General features: G+C 42.1%; 1 long non-coding RNA gene across 1 annotated transcript; it reads left to right on the top strand.

Moving 5' to 3' along the window:
* The first annotated feature begins 15,940 nt into the window (after positions 1 to 15,940).
* Positions 15,941 to 17,110, top strand: LOC122722353. The gene is made up of 3 exons (XR_006349320.1): positions 15,941 to 16,021; positions 16,199 to 16,292; positions 16,804 to 17,110. It is a non-coding gene; the product is annotated as an uncharacterized LOC122722353 (long non-coding RNA).
* Positions 17,111 to 17,334: the final 224 nt, after the last annotated feature.

Raw genomic sequence — 17,334 nt, 5'->3', positions numbered from 1 at the left:
TCGACTCTAATTTAATTAAAATTTATTTTTATTTTTCTTAAATTTTAATAATCTAACTAAATACTCATAAAAACAGTACTATTTAATTTATATTTAAGTTTTTTTTAAAATCTTACTTATTATCTATTAAATTTTATTTTTCTTAAATTCAAACTAGTCCATGAAATAAATTAAATCATCTAAAATTATTTATAAAATATTATTTTAAAAAAATATAAATGTAGCTTCTCCAAATTTGAATAGTTAGATATTGTAAAGATAAATTGTGCTGGTAATGTTCAGTTTAAGTTTAAATATTTTCCTTTATAGTGAATATGTAATTTGTCATTTGCTTTATTTCTGTGTTAATTTATGATCTTTTTAAGTATGTAAGAAATGAGAGATTATTTTATTATTATCTCTTGCCCTATATAATGGGGTTCTTACCGTTGTAGAGAGATACGATCTTATTTTTTACTGATATTGAAATAACAGTTTATGAGGTTTTCCTTTCTCTCTTTTGTTTTATCCTGGCATCAAAGCTAGAGTTAAGGATTTCTTCATCTTTCTCTCTCTAAATCAGTGTTGCATGCCGAGCAAATCTTGTGAATTATACATCAGCGTGGTGAAAATAGCAAGAGTGATGGTAGTGCGATGGCCGAACAAGTCACAAATCGCGACTCAAACAGTCGGGGACATTCTCGCTTTATAATTGTTGGATCATCCAGGTATGGTTCTCGTCTCTGCTCCATTAGTTCGAACCAACTTCTGATTTTGGTATAGGGCTATCAAAATAACACTAGGAGCAAAGGAGAAGTTAGGTTTTATAGAAGGTACAATCTCTATATCCAACAAGGGCTCCAAACAGTATGAACTGTAGAGGAAATGTGACTTTATGGTCACATCTTAGATATTAAACTCAATATCCAAAGAGCTGCTAGATAGATTCATCTACATAGCCTAGGCTCATAACCTTTGGATCGAAATCATTGAGAGATTTAGGGAATGTAATGGTCCAATGATCTACCAATTGCATAGGAAGATTTCCTTAATTACACAAGAGATGTCACTATCTCAGTCTATTTCACAAAACTCAAGAGACTGTGGGACGAGTTAGGATCAATGGAGATCCTACCTCCTTAGACTTGTGGTGCCTCAAAAGGCCATCGAGGACGTCAACAATAGGAACAAGCTGATGTAGTTTCTTATGGGACTGAATGATGCTTATGGACCTGTAAGAGATTAGGTCCTTGGAATGGACCCTCTACCCTTTGTCAATAAAGCCTATTAGATGGTGCTTAAATTTGAGTCATAAAAGGAAGTTTTAAGGAATATAAACAATATTATGGATTCATTAGCGTTGCTTAATAAGGCACAAGGGTGATATAAGGGGAGAAAAAAGAGAAATGAGTCCAAGAAAGGACATTGCACCTACTGTAACATGGATGGTCGTGTTAGAAAGGGATGTTTTAAATTGATTGGGTACCTAGAGTAGTATAAGCCTAAAAACGAGGTAGTGGACAGTCTTCTAGAATTGATAGGAACATAAGAGGTAGAAATAGAATGGTAGTCACAGTTGAAGGATCCTACTGTGAAGAGGACAACCTTCTTGAAACACTTATGAGCTCTACAAAGATTAATGAGCTTAGTGTCATACTTAACTCCCTTCAACAAGAAGTTACTAGGTTGGCTAAAGGCAAGGCAGTTCTCACAGCCAATACTACAATGATTGATTGTTGTTCTGGTAATGCTTCTGATTCAAACTTTATGCATTTTACAAGTACTACTAATCTAAACATTGTTTGTTGTGCATCTTAGATTCTTGAGCTATTGATCACATGTCATAACATAAATCTTTGTTCAATTCTTTGCAATTGCTTGATAAGATTGTTTATGTTCATCTTCCTGATGGGACTACTCTTAAGGTCACTCGTGGAGAATCTATTGTGGACTCTAATTGCATCCAACTTGATAATGTTCTTTTTATACTAAAATTTAATCATAACCTTATTTATGTCAATAAACTAATACAAACTTCATCTCTGAATTTAATTTTTTGCACCCATTATTGCATTATATAGGACCCTCTGATTAATAGAGTGATTGCTATAGAAAGAGAAGATGTAAGACTGTACAAACTGAATCAGTTAAGCTTCTTGCTCTCTGAAATTGAAAACTGTTTACTTCATGCAGTATCCTTGATGCCCGTTTTACATACATTTGTAAATACTATGTCTTCTAAGACTAGCATAAATAAAGAAGGCCTTTCTACTGCATTCCCTGTTTGTATGCATGTCACTGATATAATTGATCTACATGAAAGACTAGGACATGCTTCTTTCAATAAACTTAAATATATCAAAGGATTCCAAACTACTCAAACAATAATTTTAAATGCACTATTTGTCCTCAAGCAAAACAAACTAGAATGCCCTTCCCTCTTAGCACTATCCTTGCTAAACAACCTTTTGATTTAATTCATATAGATATTTGGGGACCTTACAGAGAAGAATCAATCACTGGTACCAGATATTTCCTCACTTTAGTAGATGATTGTGCTACAACCACTTGGACCTTTATGATGGCCTTCAAAGGACAAACTATTAAAATTCTATCTACTTTTTTTAAGATGGTAGAAACTCAATTTAATATTAATGTGAAATGCTTAAGGATAGACAATGGCTATGAATTTCTTAGCCATGAATGCTCAACTCTATTTACAGAAAGAGGCATTATCCATCAAAGAACTTGTACATATATCCCACAATAAAATGAAATTGTGAAAAGAAAGCATAGACATATTCTAGATATAGCTAGAGCCCTTAAATTTTAATTGCACATACTAAATAAATTTTTGTCTGAGTGTGTTCTCACTGCAACCTATCTAATCAATAGATTGCCCATGGAAAAATTGGGATGGTGTAGTCCTTATGAGAAATTATTCAAAAGGGCCCTTGATTACACACTTTTAAAAATATTTGGTTGCGTATGCTATGCACTAAAATTAGGAACACTAAAGATAAGTTTGCTACTAAGCCCATTCAAGCTGTTTTTCTTGGCTATGCTGGTAATTAGAAAGCTTACAAACCTTATAACATGATTGATCATACCTTTTTCATGAGTAGGGATGTCAAATTTTATGAAAATGTCTTTCCTTTTAAACATATTGATGACATACAAGAAACTATTTTACCCTTTCCAGCTTCTGACATAGATTCTTCTCCTCTCTCTTCTTCAAATATCATTCACACACTCGAGCCACCTTCTATGATTAGAAGATTTGCTAGGGTTACTAAACAACCTACTTGGTTGGCTGATTTTATTAGCCATATAATAACTAGCAATGCCTCCACTTTTTCTACTATTTGTTTCACACCTTCTCATTCTTCATATGTCTCTAATGTCTCTAAAATACAAGAGCTTTCAACCTTTTCTCAAGCATCTAAAGATGCTAATTGGTTAGCTTCCATGCAGTTGGAGCTCCTAGCCTTAGCACAAAATAACACTTGGGTGTTTATTGAGCTGCTCAAAGGAAAAAAAAAGCCCATAGATTGTAAATGAGTATATAAGGTCAAATGCAAACCTAATGGAGATGTTGAAAGATTTAAAGCACATTTAGTAGCTAAAGGCTACAACCAAATAAAAGGTCTTGATTATAAAGACAAATTTGCCCATGTTGCTAAACTGTCCACTATTTGCATCTTGATTACATTGGCCACTAATAAACAGTGGCCTATTTTCCAACTTGATGTTAACAATGCATTTCTTCATGTCTATCTTGATGAAGAAGTGTATATGGTGCCTCCTTAGGGGTATGACAAAGCCTTACCAGGGTAGGTCTACCTCCTAAAAAGGTCCCTGTATGGGCTCAAATAGGCCTCTAGACAGTGGAATATTGAATTTTCCACATTTCTTAAGACTCTGGATTTTAAAAAAATCAGCTCATGATCACTGCCTTTTTACGTAGCATGCAGATACTTTTTTTTTTTTTTGCTCTTTTGATTTATGTAAATGACATTATTCTCACTCGTACTTCTCTTGATGCCATTCAAGCAATCAAGAATGTATTGCATGCTCAATTTACTATTAAAGACTTAGACCCTCTCAAATATTTTTTGGGCCTTGAAGTGGCTAGATTTGCCATTGTTACCATCTCCTTTCCCTCTTCCTCGAGGCCTCAAATTTTCCACTGAAACTGGAGATCCTCTCCCTGCATTGGCAGACTTCTCTATGTCAATTTGATGAGACCAGATATTAGTTATGTTGTCCACCATTGTAACGACCCGAAAATCGGACCGCTACCGGCGCTAGGATCCAAGTCGGCTTAAGGCCGCCGGGACCCGTAGCAAGCCTGACATGCAACCTGTAAACCTGTTTAATCTCATACATGATCAACAACATACATAAAAATTAAAACTTTTCTTTCATTCAAACACCAAACTCAACCTGTGCATGCACTGAACATAGACATAATCATAAACATCGACCCCTCTGTGGGATCCCATCAATGCCCCAATGGGCAAATACAACATGAGTTGAGTTGGTTTACATAAACATCATAAAAGATCTAGGATCATGCATTAAAAGGGACACATTACACATAGGTCAAGCACAACCTCTAATCCTCAATATCATTACATTACATAACTATTCATAACTTTACATTTTATCATGTCCACATTCTATCTATTACATACAAAAGACTTCAATACTCTTGCTGACCTCCTGGTCTACCCTGTACCTGCAAACCTGGGGAATTTGGGAGAGGGGTGAGCTACTAGAGCCCAGTGAGCAGAATAATAAAGCATTTAAAACACATGCTATCATGAAATGCATCACATCACAACTAATCATATCAAGGATGAACTTGTCACCATTTAGCCCTCTACATAATCCAATCATGCCAGGGGCGTAATGCAGGCCACACCTGGTCTTTCTCTTATACATAACATAACATACATAACCAATGGTGCCGGGGGCGTAGTGCAGGCCACACCCGGTCTTTCTCTTACATAGTGCCAGGGGCGTAGTGCAGGCCACACCTGGACTTCCATATCATATCATCATGTCATAACATATGAGGGCTAATGGACCATTCAACATTCATCCAAATCAACAACATATTATGCAATGCAACATATTCGTGATTTCTAATGCAAAACAACCTAAAATATCACATGGCATCCGTGATACATGAACATACTCAAAACTGATTTATTTACTTGAAACATAAGGAGTTATTCTACTCACCTCTGGCTAGCTCTGACACTGACTGAAGCAGCTGACTCACTGCTGAGGTCCTCGGTTCCTCGGGTCCGAACCTACACAGGTGGACTCAAATGAGGGACCAAACAACTAGAACATAACTCTAAAAAAACATCCCCTAAAAACCCTCTAAAACTCCTCAAAACATCCATGCAAAAACATGCAAAGGAAGGCTGGACAGGGCACTTTCGGCGGCAGGTTCGGCGGCCGAAAGTCCCTCCAGAACCTAAAGTTAGGCAGGTTCGGCGGCACCTTCGACGGCCGAAACTCCCAGACAGAGGCGAAACTCATGTATGTTCGGCGGCACTTTCGGCGGCCGAAACTCCCAGACAGAGACGAAAGTCTCCTTTCGGGGGCAAGCTTCGGCAGCCGAAGGCTGCCTCCACAAGCATGTTCGGCGGCCGAAAGTTCCTTCGGCTGCCGAACCTGGTTTCTTCCCTAGTGGTAGAAACTCAGCTCTTCTATGCATATTCACCTCCCATTCCATCCAAACATGCATAAACCTATTCTACAACACACATACACAAGCATACAAGTTCCTAGGGGCTTCAAACTATCTAAAACCTCATCTACAACACATCAAACATGCATTTGCAAGCCATATTGTTCAAAAACACAACATAACCTTATAAACCTAACCATAAGCTAAACATGCATTCTACCCCGTAGATCTACTTAAAACTTACTTAAAACATGCAATGAGCTTAAGATCGGCTCTTACCTCTTGAAGATCGAGAGAGAGACGACCTAATCTTGGAGATGGGAGATCTTCAACTTCCTTGGGTCTCCAAGCTCAAAACTTGCTCAAAACTTGAAAATCTTCAAAATAAGATGAAAACTTGTGAAAATCGTGAAAGATTTGAAGGAAAAACTCAAAGATTGGTGAGAGACGGCGGAGAGCTCACCTTGGCCGAAAATGGGGAGAAAAGCTCGCCCGTTTTCGGCTAAGGGACCCTTTTATAGTGGTTGGCCAGGCCACGTTCGGGGGCCGAACGTGCCTCCGCATGCATGCCATGTTCGGCGGCCGAACCTGGACTTCCCTCACTTATGCCTTCGGGGGCCTAAGGCACACCCGAAATGCCTGCATGTTCGGCGGCCGAACTTGAGGTTCGGCGGCCGAACCTGGGTTTTCCTCCAAAGTTGTTTTCATGCAAAAACTCATTTCCTTTTCACTTAAAACCATGAAAAACATTAAAACATTTTATGAAAACATGTTTCTACCCTACTAGGGGCTTCCGACATCCGAGATTCCACCGGACGGTAGGAATTCCGATACCGGAGTCTAGCCGGGTATTACATTCTCCCCCCCTTAAGAACATTCGTCCCCGAATGTTCCTCAACTAGCACATAGCATGGCATACAACATAACATACACATAAAACACATAAGAGGCTAACCTTAGAAAAGATAAGGGTATTGCTGGAGCATGGACTCCCGTGTCTCCCAAGTGCATTCTTCCAAATTATGGTGGTTCCACAGGACTTTCACCATCGGGATTTCCTTATTTCTTAGCTTTCTGATCTGGGTGTCTATGATTTGTACTGGCTGTTCAACATAGGTGAGATCTTCTTGGATCTCCACATCAGGCTCACTAAGAACCTTGCTCGGATCTGACACGAACTTTCTCAACATGGAAACATGGAAAACCGGATGGATTCTTTCCATTGAAGCAGGTAAATCTAGCTTGTACGACACATTCCCAATCTTTTGCAAGACTTCAAAGGGTCCGATGTATCGCGGGGCTAGTTTACCTTTCTTCCCGAAGCGAACCACTCCTTTCATAGGGGACACCTTGAGCAATACCAGATCCCCCTCCTGAAACTCTACCTGTCTTCTGCGGATGTCTGCATAACTCTTCTGTCTGCTTGCAGCAGTCTTGATCCTTTCTCTGATTATGGGTACTACCCTGCTGGTAATCTCTACTAGCTCAGGCCCTGCCAAGGCCTTTTCTCCAACTTCCTCCCAGCAAACAGGTGATCTGCACTTCCTCCCATACAAAGCTTCATATGGAGCCATCCCAATGCTAGCATGATGGCTGTTATTGTAGGCAAACTCCACCAAGGGTAGATGCTGCCTCCAAGAACCGCCAAAGTTCAGCACACACATTCTAAGCATATCTTCTATGGTCTGGATGGTCCTTTCTGATTGTTCGTCCGTCTGTGGATGGAAAGCAGTGCTAAAATCCAACCTGGTACCCATGGCGTTCTGCAGACTCCGCCAAAATCTGGAGGTGAACTGGGGCCCTCTATCGGACACTATTGAAACAGGAACCCCATGCAGCCTGACGATCTCATCAACATACACCTGCGCTAACTTGTCCACAGAATAGCCACTCCTGACAGGGATGAAGTGAGCAGATTTGGTGAGTCTGTCCACAATCACCCATATGGAGTCCAATCTGTTCGACGTCGCCGGTAACCCCACTAAGAAGTCCATAGCTATATTCTCCTATTTCCACTCTGGAATAGGTAGCAGGTTAAGCATCCCAGCCGGCTTCTGATGTTCCAGCTTCACCCTCTGACACACTTCGCAGGCTGACACAAACTGTGCCACTTCTTTCTTCATCGTTGCCCACCAATAAACCTTCTTAAGATCTTGATACATCTTGGTGGCTCCGGGGTGAACGCTGTATCTTGCATTATGAGCCTCTCTCATAATGTCTCCCTTTAGCCCTATGTCATCTGGTACACATAGTCTGCTCCCGTAGCGGAGGATCCCTTTGCTGTCGAATCTGAACTCACTATCTTTGCCTGACTGAACAGTCCTGGCAATCTTCACTAACTCTGGGTCCTCATGCTGTTTCTGAGCCACCTGCTCTAGAAACACGGGTGCCACTCTCATCTGGGCTACCAAAGCACCTGTACCAGACAACTCCAACTGTAGACCTTCCTCAACGAGCTTGTAAAACTCCTTCACCACTGGCCTCCTCTTTGCTGATATGTGGGATAAACTGCCTAGTGACTTCCGGCTTAGGGCGTCTACCACGACGTTCGCCTTATCCGGATGATACTGAATCTTGCAATCATAGTCACTCAGCAGCTCTACCCATCTCCTCTGTCTCAAGTTCAAATCTCTTTGACTCAGGATGTACTGCAGGCTCTTATGATCTGTGAAGATCTCACATTTAACCCCATAGAGATAGTGCCTCCACATCTTGAGTGCAAAGATTACTGTTGCCATCTCCAGGTCATGTGTGGGGTAATTCAACTCGTGCTTCTTCAGCTGCCTAGAAGCATAAGCAATCACTCTCTCATTCTGCATTAGTACACAACCCAGTCCCACACGGGACGCATCACAGAAGATTGTAAAGTCCTCATCACTAGATGGCAGAGCTAACACTGGTGCTGAAGTCAACCTCTTCTTAAGCTCTTCAAAACTCTCTTCGCATTGGTCGGTCCACACAAACTTCTGATTCTTCCTGGTTAGTCTGGTCAGAGGAGCTGCAATCTTTGAGAAGTCCTGAACGAACCTCCTGTAGTAACCTGCCAAACCCAAGAAACTTCTAATCTCTGTCACTGAAGTGGGTCTAGGCCAGTTAGCCACAGTTTCTATCTTCTTGGGGTCCACCTCTATTCCATTTTCTGACACTACATGCCCCAAGAATGAAATGCTCCTCAGCCAGAACTCACACTTAGAGAACTTGGCATACAAGCCATGTTCCCTCAAGGTCTGCAGAACCAACCTCAGATGATGGGCATGCTCCTCTGCATTCCTGGAATACACTAAGATATCATCTATGAAGACAATAATGAAGTGATCCAGGTACTGGCTAAACACTCTGTTCATGAGATCCATGAATGCTGCAGGGGCATTGGTTAATCCGAACGGCATTACAAGGAACTCAAAATGCCCATATCTGGTCCTGAAAGCCGTCTTTGGCACATCCTCATCTCTGATCCTCAGCTGATGGTACCCAGATCTCAGATCTATTTTGGAGAAACAACCCGCTCCTGCTAGCTGGTCGAATAGATCGTCGATCCTTGGCAAAGGGTACTTGTTCTTGGTAGTGACTTTGTTCAACTGCCTGTAGTCGATACAAAGTCTAAGGGATCCATCCTTCTTTCTGACAAACAAGATTGGAGCACCCCAGGGTGAGGTACTCGGTCGGATGAAGCCCTTGTCTACCAGCTCCTGTAACTGCTCCTTCAACTCTTTCAATTCTGCTGGTGCCATCCTGTAGGGAGGGATAGAGATCGGTCGGGTTCCAGGCATCAGTTCTATCTCGAACTCTATCTCCCTAGCAGGTGGTAAACCTGGCAGTTCGTCTGGGAACACATCTAAAAACTCTCTGACCACCGGCACCGAGGCGGGCTCTCTAACCTGACTGCTAAGCTCTCTCACATGAGCCAAATACCCCTCACATCCCCTCCTAAGCAACCTACGAGCCTGAAGAGCTGATATCAGACCTCTAGGTGTACCCCTCCTGTCTCCTCTGAAGACTACCCCTGACCCATCCTGACCTCTGAACCTTACTACCTTGTCCCTGCAGTCCAAGGTAGCACCATGGCTAGATAACCAGTCCATCCCTAGAATGACGTCAAAATCTGTCAAATCTAGAACGACAAGGTCGGCGGACAAGCATCTTCCCTCAACAAACACAGGACTACACTGGCAGACTGACTCTGCCACTGATGGATCACACTTGGGTCCACTGACCCAGAGAGGACACTCTAACCCAGAGATCATCAACCCCAACCTCTCAACAGCTCTCGGTGCAATAAAAGAATGAGATGCACCAGGGTCCATCAAGGCATACACATCTGAACAACCAATGACTAAGTTACCTGCCACCACGGTGTTAGATGCATCTACCTCCTGCTGTGTCATTGTGAAAATCCGTGCTGGAGCTGATGGACCTTCACCTCTGAAACCCGCTGAAGAAGAGGCTGCCCCTCTCCCTCTACCTCTGCCACTGGCCTGAGTCGTGGCTGGAGCTGCTGGCTGCGCTACACTACCTGAAGCTGTCTGCTGGAACTGTGCCATTGGGGCTGCTCTTGGACATTCTCGAGACATATGCCCCTCCTGACCACATCTGTAACAGGCTGTCGTCCCAAACCGACATACTCCCCTGTGTGGCTTACCACACCTTGCACAAACTGCATTATCCGCACCAGAGCTTGAGCCACCTCCAAATCCCAGACTGGACTTAACCTTGTTCTAGAACTTGTTCTTCTTCGACTTCCTAGAGCCTCTGTCCCACTTTTTACTACCTGAAGCTGCTGCACTCAGAGAAGAAGAGCCTAGGGTCTTAGAACCAGAAGGCTGTGTCACTGTCTGCTTGACTTTCCCCTCGATGATAGCACTAGCCTCTATCCTCCTAGCCATATCCACTATGGCATGGAAGCTCTCCCTATCTGCGGACTGGATCAAGGAGGAATACCTGGAGTGAAGTTTCATGATATACCTCCTTGACTTCTTCTAGTCTGTGTCAAGAGTTTGCCCTGCAAACGGCAACAGCTCCAAGAATCTGTCGGTGTACTCCTCTACACTCATTTCCTCTGTCTGCCTTAACTGTTCAAACTCAATCATCTTCAATTCTCTTGAACTGTCAAGAAAAGCCCATCCTACAAATTCATTTGCAAACTCCTCCCATGATAGGCTGTCCAACCTCGGGCTCACATAGTTCTTAAACCACTCACGGGCCTTTTTGCATTTTAATGTGAACCCAGCCATCTGAATGGCTCTACTGTCATCCGCCCCTATCTCATCTGTAATGGTTTTGACCCTCTCAAGGTACACAAACGGGTCATCTCCGGTTTCAAACTGGGGAGCACCCAGCTTCATTTAGTCGGTCATCTTGACCTTGCTCCCACCAGATGAGCTAGCCTTAGGCATATGGGTTGCTGGAACTGTGGGTTCTGCTGATGGTGGAGGAGGTGCAACATTTTCTGAGGTAGGGTTTGCTGGATTTGGATAGTAAGGTGGGGGTGGATACATTAGGTATTGTGAATATGGTGGGTAGTAGGGTGGGTATGGCATCTGTGTGGGATAAGGGGTGAAGCTAGGGTAATTCGATGTACCTCCCATCGAATACCCGGGATTTTGTGAGAAGTGTGGGTAGTGGGGTGGCTGAACAAATCCCGAGGCCTGAGTGCCTCCTTGGGACTCTCCCATTCCCTCTTCTGACATGCTAACTCCCAGACTGCCATCCCTCCTCTGCTCTACATCCATATCATCCCCCATGTCTTCTGACATTCCTCCCTGAACTGTTCCCCTCGCTGATCTGCTTCTCCCCAGATCCAGAGACCTTCTAGGGTCTCTTGCTGCTCTTTCTCTGCTAGCCCTACTAGACATTGCCCTAGGCAATGCAGGAGGACGGGCGCTCGTGCCCTCATCCTCAGGTGGCACTCCAGTCAATCGTGCAGATCGACGAGTTCCTCTCATCCTGCTTTCTGAAAAACAGTACACATCACATAAACGTTAGCATCATATGGTTCATGTGGGCACACATGAACCCGCATCACATACATATCATTCATATCATAGCATTAATGCACATGTATATAATCATGGCATTTCACATCATCATACAAGACAGGACTCCACATCCTATCCTAGTGGACATGACCTTTCCTATTGTGCTTGACCTTCTATAACATCTATGAGCTCGACACTCTAGGTCCGACTATATGAACCTAGGGCTCTGATACCATTCTGTAATGACCCGAAAATCGGACCGCTACCGGCGCTAGGATCCAGGTCGGCTTAAGGCCGCCGGGACCCGTAGCAAGCCTAACATGCAACCTGTAAACTTGTTTAATCCCATACATGATCAACAACATACATAAAAATTAAAACTTTTCTTTCATTCAAACACCAAACTCAACCTGTGCATGCACTGAACAGAGACATAATCATAAACATCGACCCCTCTGTGGGATCCCATCAATGCCCCAATGGGCAAATACAACATGAGTTGAGTTGGTTTACATAAACATCATAAAAGATCTAGGATCATGCATTAAAAGGGATACATTACACATAGGTCAAGCACAACCTCTAATCCTCAATATCATTACATTACATAACTATTCATAACTTTACATTTTATCATGTCCACATTCTATCTATTACATACAAAAGACTTCAATACTCTTGCTGACCTCCTGGTCTACCCTGTACCTGCAAACCTGGGGAATTTGGGAGAGGGGTGAGCTACTAGAGCCCAGTGAGCAGAATAATAAAGCATTTAAAATACATGCTATCATGAAATGCATCACATCACAACTAATCATATCAAGGATGAACTTGTCACCATTTAGCCCTCTACATAATCCAATCATGCCAGGGGCGTAGTGCAGGCCACACCTGGTCTTTCTCTTATACATAACATAACATACATAACCAATGGTGCCGGGGGCGTAGTGCAGGCCACACTCGGTCTTTCTCTTACATAGTGCCAGGGGCGTAGTGCAGGCCACACCTGGACTTCCATATCATATCATCATGTCATAACATATGAGGGCTAATGGATCATTCAACATTCATCCACATCAACAACATATTATGCAATGCAACATATTCGTGATTTCTAATGCAAAACAACCTAAAATATCACATGGCATCCGTGATGCATGAACATGCTCAAAACTGATTTATTTAATTGAAACATAAGGAGTTATTCTACTCACCTCTGGCTAGCTCTGACACTGACTGAAGCAGCTGACTCACTGCTGAGATCCTCGGTTCCTCGGGTCCGAACCTACACAGGTGGACTCAAATGAGGGACCAAACAACTAGAACATAACTCTAAAAAAAAATCCCCCAAAAACCCTCTAAAACTCCTCAAAACATCCATGCAAAAACATGCAAAGGAAGGCTGGACAGGGCACTTTCGGCGGTAGGTTCGGCGGCCGAAAGTCCCTCCAGAGCCAAAAGTCAGGCAGGTTCGGCGGCCGAAACTCCCAGACAGAGGCGAAACTCATGTATGTTCGGCGGCACTTTCGGCGGCCGAAACTCCTAGACAGAGACGAAAGTCTCCTTTCGGGGGCAAGCTTCGGCAGCCGAAGGCTGCCTCCACAAGCAAGTTCGGCGGCCGAAAGTTCCTTCGACTGCCGAACCTGGTTTCTTCCCTAGTGGCAGAAACTCAGCTCTTCTATGCATATTCGCCTCCCATTCCATCCAAACATGCATAAACCTATTCTACAACACACATACACAAGCATACAAGCTCCTAGGGGCTTCAAACTATCTAAAACCCTATCTACAACACATCAAACATGCATTTGCAAGCCACATTGTTCAAAAACACAACATAACCTCATAAACCTAACCATAAGCTAAACATGCATTCTACCCTATAGATCTACTTAAAACTTACTTAAAATATGCAATGAGCTTAAGATTGGCTCTTACCTCTTGAAGATCGAGAGAGAGACGACCTAATCTTGGAGATGGGAGATCTTCAACTTCCTTGGGTCTCCAAGCTCAAAACTTGCTCAAAACTTGAAAATCTTCAAAATAAGATGAAAACTTGTGAAAATCGTGAAAGATTTGAAGGAAAAACTCAAAGATTGGTGAAAGACGGCGGAGAGCTCACCTTGGCCGAAAATGGGGAGAAAAGCTCGCTCGTTTTCGGCTAAGGGACCCTTTTATAGTGGCTGGCCAGGCCACGTTCGGGGGCCGAACGTGCCTCCGCATGCATGCCATGTTCGGCGGCCAAACTTGAGATTCGGCGGCCGAACCTGGACTTCCCTCACTTATGCCTTCGGGGGCCTAAGGCACACCCGAAATGCCTGCATGTTCGGCGGCCGAACTTGAGGTTCGGCGGCCGAACCTGTGTTTTCCTCCAAAGTTGTTTTCATGCAAAAACTCATTTCCTTTTCACTTAAAACCATGAAAAACATTAAAACATTTTATGAAAACATGTTTCTATCCTACTAGGGGCTTCCGACATCCGAGATTCCACCGGACGGTAGGAATTCCGATACCGGAGTCTAGCCGGGTATTACAACCATCTTAGTCAGTTTATGACTGTCCTTCGCAAGGCTCACCTAGAGGCCATTTACATGCTCTGAGATACCTTAAAGGACATTATATCTGCATCTATGCTTCCCTGTCTCTAATGATTTTCATCTTTTAACATATTGCGATTCTGATTGGGCTTCATGTCCTTTCTCTCACAAATCCTTAACCGGGTTTTGCATTATTTTGTGTAGTTTCCTCATCTCTTAGAAAACAAAGAAACAAAATATTATTTCTCAATCTTCAACTGAAGTTGAATATCAAGCCATGGTCAGTACTGTTTGTAAACTCCTTTGGATTACTTACATTCTTCAAGATTTATGGGTCTCACTTCATTTATCAATTCCTCTCTACTGTGATAACAAAGCAGCTCTGCATATAGTTACCAATCCTGTATTTCACGAGTGCACAAAACATATCGCCATTGACTGTCATCTCGTATAGGACCAACTCCAGAAGGATATTATTCATCCAACACTACAAAAAAACAAGGTATCAGTGACGGATTTAGCGACGGAATTTACTTCCGTCGGAAAAAAAAAATTAGCGACGGAATTAGCGACGGATCAGCGACGAATACTTTGTGTTTAAATTTCTGACGGATTAGCAATGGATTAGCGACGAATTTTTAAAATATTAGCGACGAATTTTATTCCGTTGCTAATCCGTCAGAAAAATCAAACAATATAAAAACAAAACCCTAAACTTCTCTTTCCTCATCTCTCTTAATTTCAGCCACGCTTTTCCTCTCCTATCTTCCCCTCAGCGCCGAATCGATCTTCCTGCCACTCTCGCCGCCGTCACCGTTGCAAGTCCCAAGGCTGCCGCAAGTTGCTGTCGCGCGCCCCGTTGCCACTCGCCGCCGTCGCCTCGCCGTTCCCGTGACGGATTTGCTGTCGCCTCGTCCTCGCTGTCGCCTCCACTGCCGTTGCCACCCGCCGCTGCAGCTTCCGATTGTCGCCACTCCATGTAAGTTAGTGAACATGAGATTGTTTTTATGGTTGCAGATAGTAAAATATTTTTAATTAATTAAGTATTTTAAAAATAAAAAAAATTAAAAATATTCAGCTTGCTGCGTGCCCAGCAGCAGCTTGCTGCGTGGGCACGCAGCAGCAGCTTGCTGCGTGGGCACGCAGCAGCTTGCTGCGTGGGCACGCAGCAGGCTGCTGCTGCGTGGGCACGCAGCAGCTTGCTGCGTGGGCATGCAGCAGCTTGCTGCGTGCCCAGCAGCAGCTTGCTGAGTGGGCACGCAGCAGCAGCTTGCTGCGTGGGCACGCAGCAGCAGCTTGCTGCGTGGGCATGCAGCAGCTGCTTGCTGCGTGCCCAGCAGCTTGCTGCGTGCCCGCAGCTTGCTGCGTGGGCACGCAGCAACTGCTTGCTGCGTGCCCAGCAGCAGCTTGCTGCGTGGGCACGCAGCAGGCTGCTGCTGCGTGCCCAGCAGCTTGCTACGTGCCTGCAGCTTGCTGTGTGCCCAGCAGCAGCTTGCTGCGTGCCCAGCAGCAGCTTGCTGCGTGGGCACGCAGCAGCTTGCTGCGTTTAATTAATTTTATTATTTAAATAAATGTATATTTAAATAAATAAATGTATATTTAAATAAATAAATGTATATTTAAATAAATGTTGCGTTTAATTTATTATTTAAATAAATAAATTATTCATATATCACTGATTATAGATATTTATCATTTAAAATTTTGATATTTTTTAACATATCATGATTCATTTTCATTGGTCAGATATTTCAGTTGGAGATGAGTATCTGCCAATTGCAACTGCAAATGGAAGCATTCTGACTTGGTCTATATTAGGCAGTGTATATCCCATACAGTAGTTCTGATTATTTTATCTTCTTTGATTTATATTTTATTGAATGTTTTGGTTGTCCTAGTTTATACACGCACATGCACTCCCACTTATTTGTTATAAAAATGCTCATGGCTGGGTTATTTTGAAGTCAATTGATTTAAGCTTTTCGTTTACCTGATAGCAGGGGAGGATTTGGTAGAGGTCAGGGTCATTCTGGTGGAAATGAAACTATTACTGGAAGGGCCTGTCCAAAAGGGCTTTATGGTATATTCTGCGAGGTATTTTTATTAATACCATCTTGTCAATTTCTCGTGGACCATTTGAATATTTTGAACATCTTATGATCTTATGCCTGTACAATTTCTAGGACCACTGGCCTTGATATATTATTATATTTATATCCTCATTCTAGTTGCCCTATATTGAGAATCCCATTTGTGTTGAAAAATTATTATGACCAAGGATATGTATTTGTACATCTTTATGCCCAAAAATCTTAGCTAGATCTATAAAATAATCAGTCAGGTTCTTACTATTTGTCGATTGCATTTTTAATGTTCCCTTGTTAGTGGATTAGTCAAAGATGCTTTTTGGTTAATTGCTATAAATTGCAAAACAGGAATGCCCTGTTGGGACTTTCAAGAATGTTAATGGATCTGAAATTTATTTTTACTTATTATATAAATTTATTTTTATATATTTTTAAAGACTTATTATTTGATGTTTTATTATTATTTACAATTATTGTTAATTGAAATTTATATATAAATTTTTTTTTCATATGTCTAGAAGAACAGTATTATCTTAGAGGTAGAGGGCATGGCCAGCAGCTCTCTATGAATGAAAGACATGAGGCAACAGAGATGCAAAAGGAAACACGAGAGCATACTCCACAAGCAAATATATTTTCATCATCACACAACTGTAGATTCTACTTCTCCATCAGATGTTTCAGCAAACTGATAGACTTGTTTTAAATTTTATGAATATTGTTAAGTATATGGATTTGTTCTAAACTTTCGATTTTGTAAACATTGTGAAGTATTTGTGTGTATGAATATGAATTATAATGATTATGAATGACTTTTAATTTATATTAAATTTATTTTTTAGTTGTAAACTATTTAAATTATAAGAATATTTAAATAAAATCAAAAAATATTTTATTGACGATAATGAATATTATTGAAAATATAAATAATATTATTAATATTATTGAATATTAATATTTCCGACGGATTTCCGACGGAACTTTTCCGTCGCTAATTATTTGCGACGGATTAGAGACGGAATATGCATCACGTGAATTAGAAATTTCCG

This window comes from Manihot esculenta, chromosome 18 (genome assembly GCF_001659605.2).
Source record: "Manihot esculenta cultivar AM560-2 chromosome 18, M.esculenta_v8, whole genome shotgun sequence".
Taxonomy (NCBI): Eukaryota; Viridiplantae; Streptophyta; class Magnoliopsida; order Malpighiales; family Euphorbiaceae; genus Manihot; species Manihot esculenta.
Note: the sequence above shows the minus strand (reverse complement) of the source record. Positions and strands in the feature narration are given on the sequence as shown.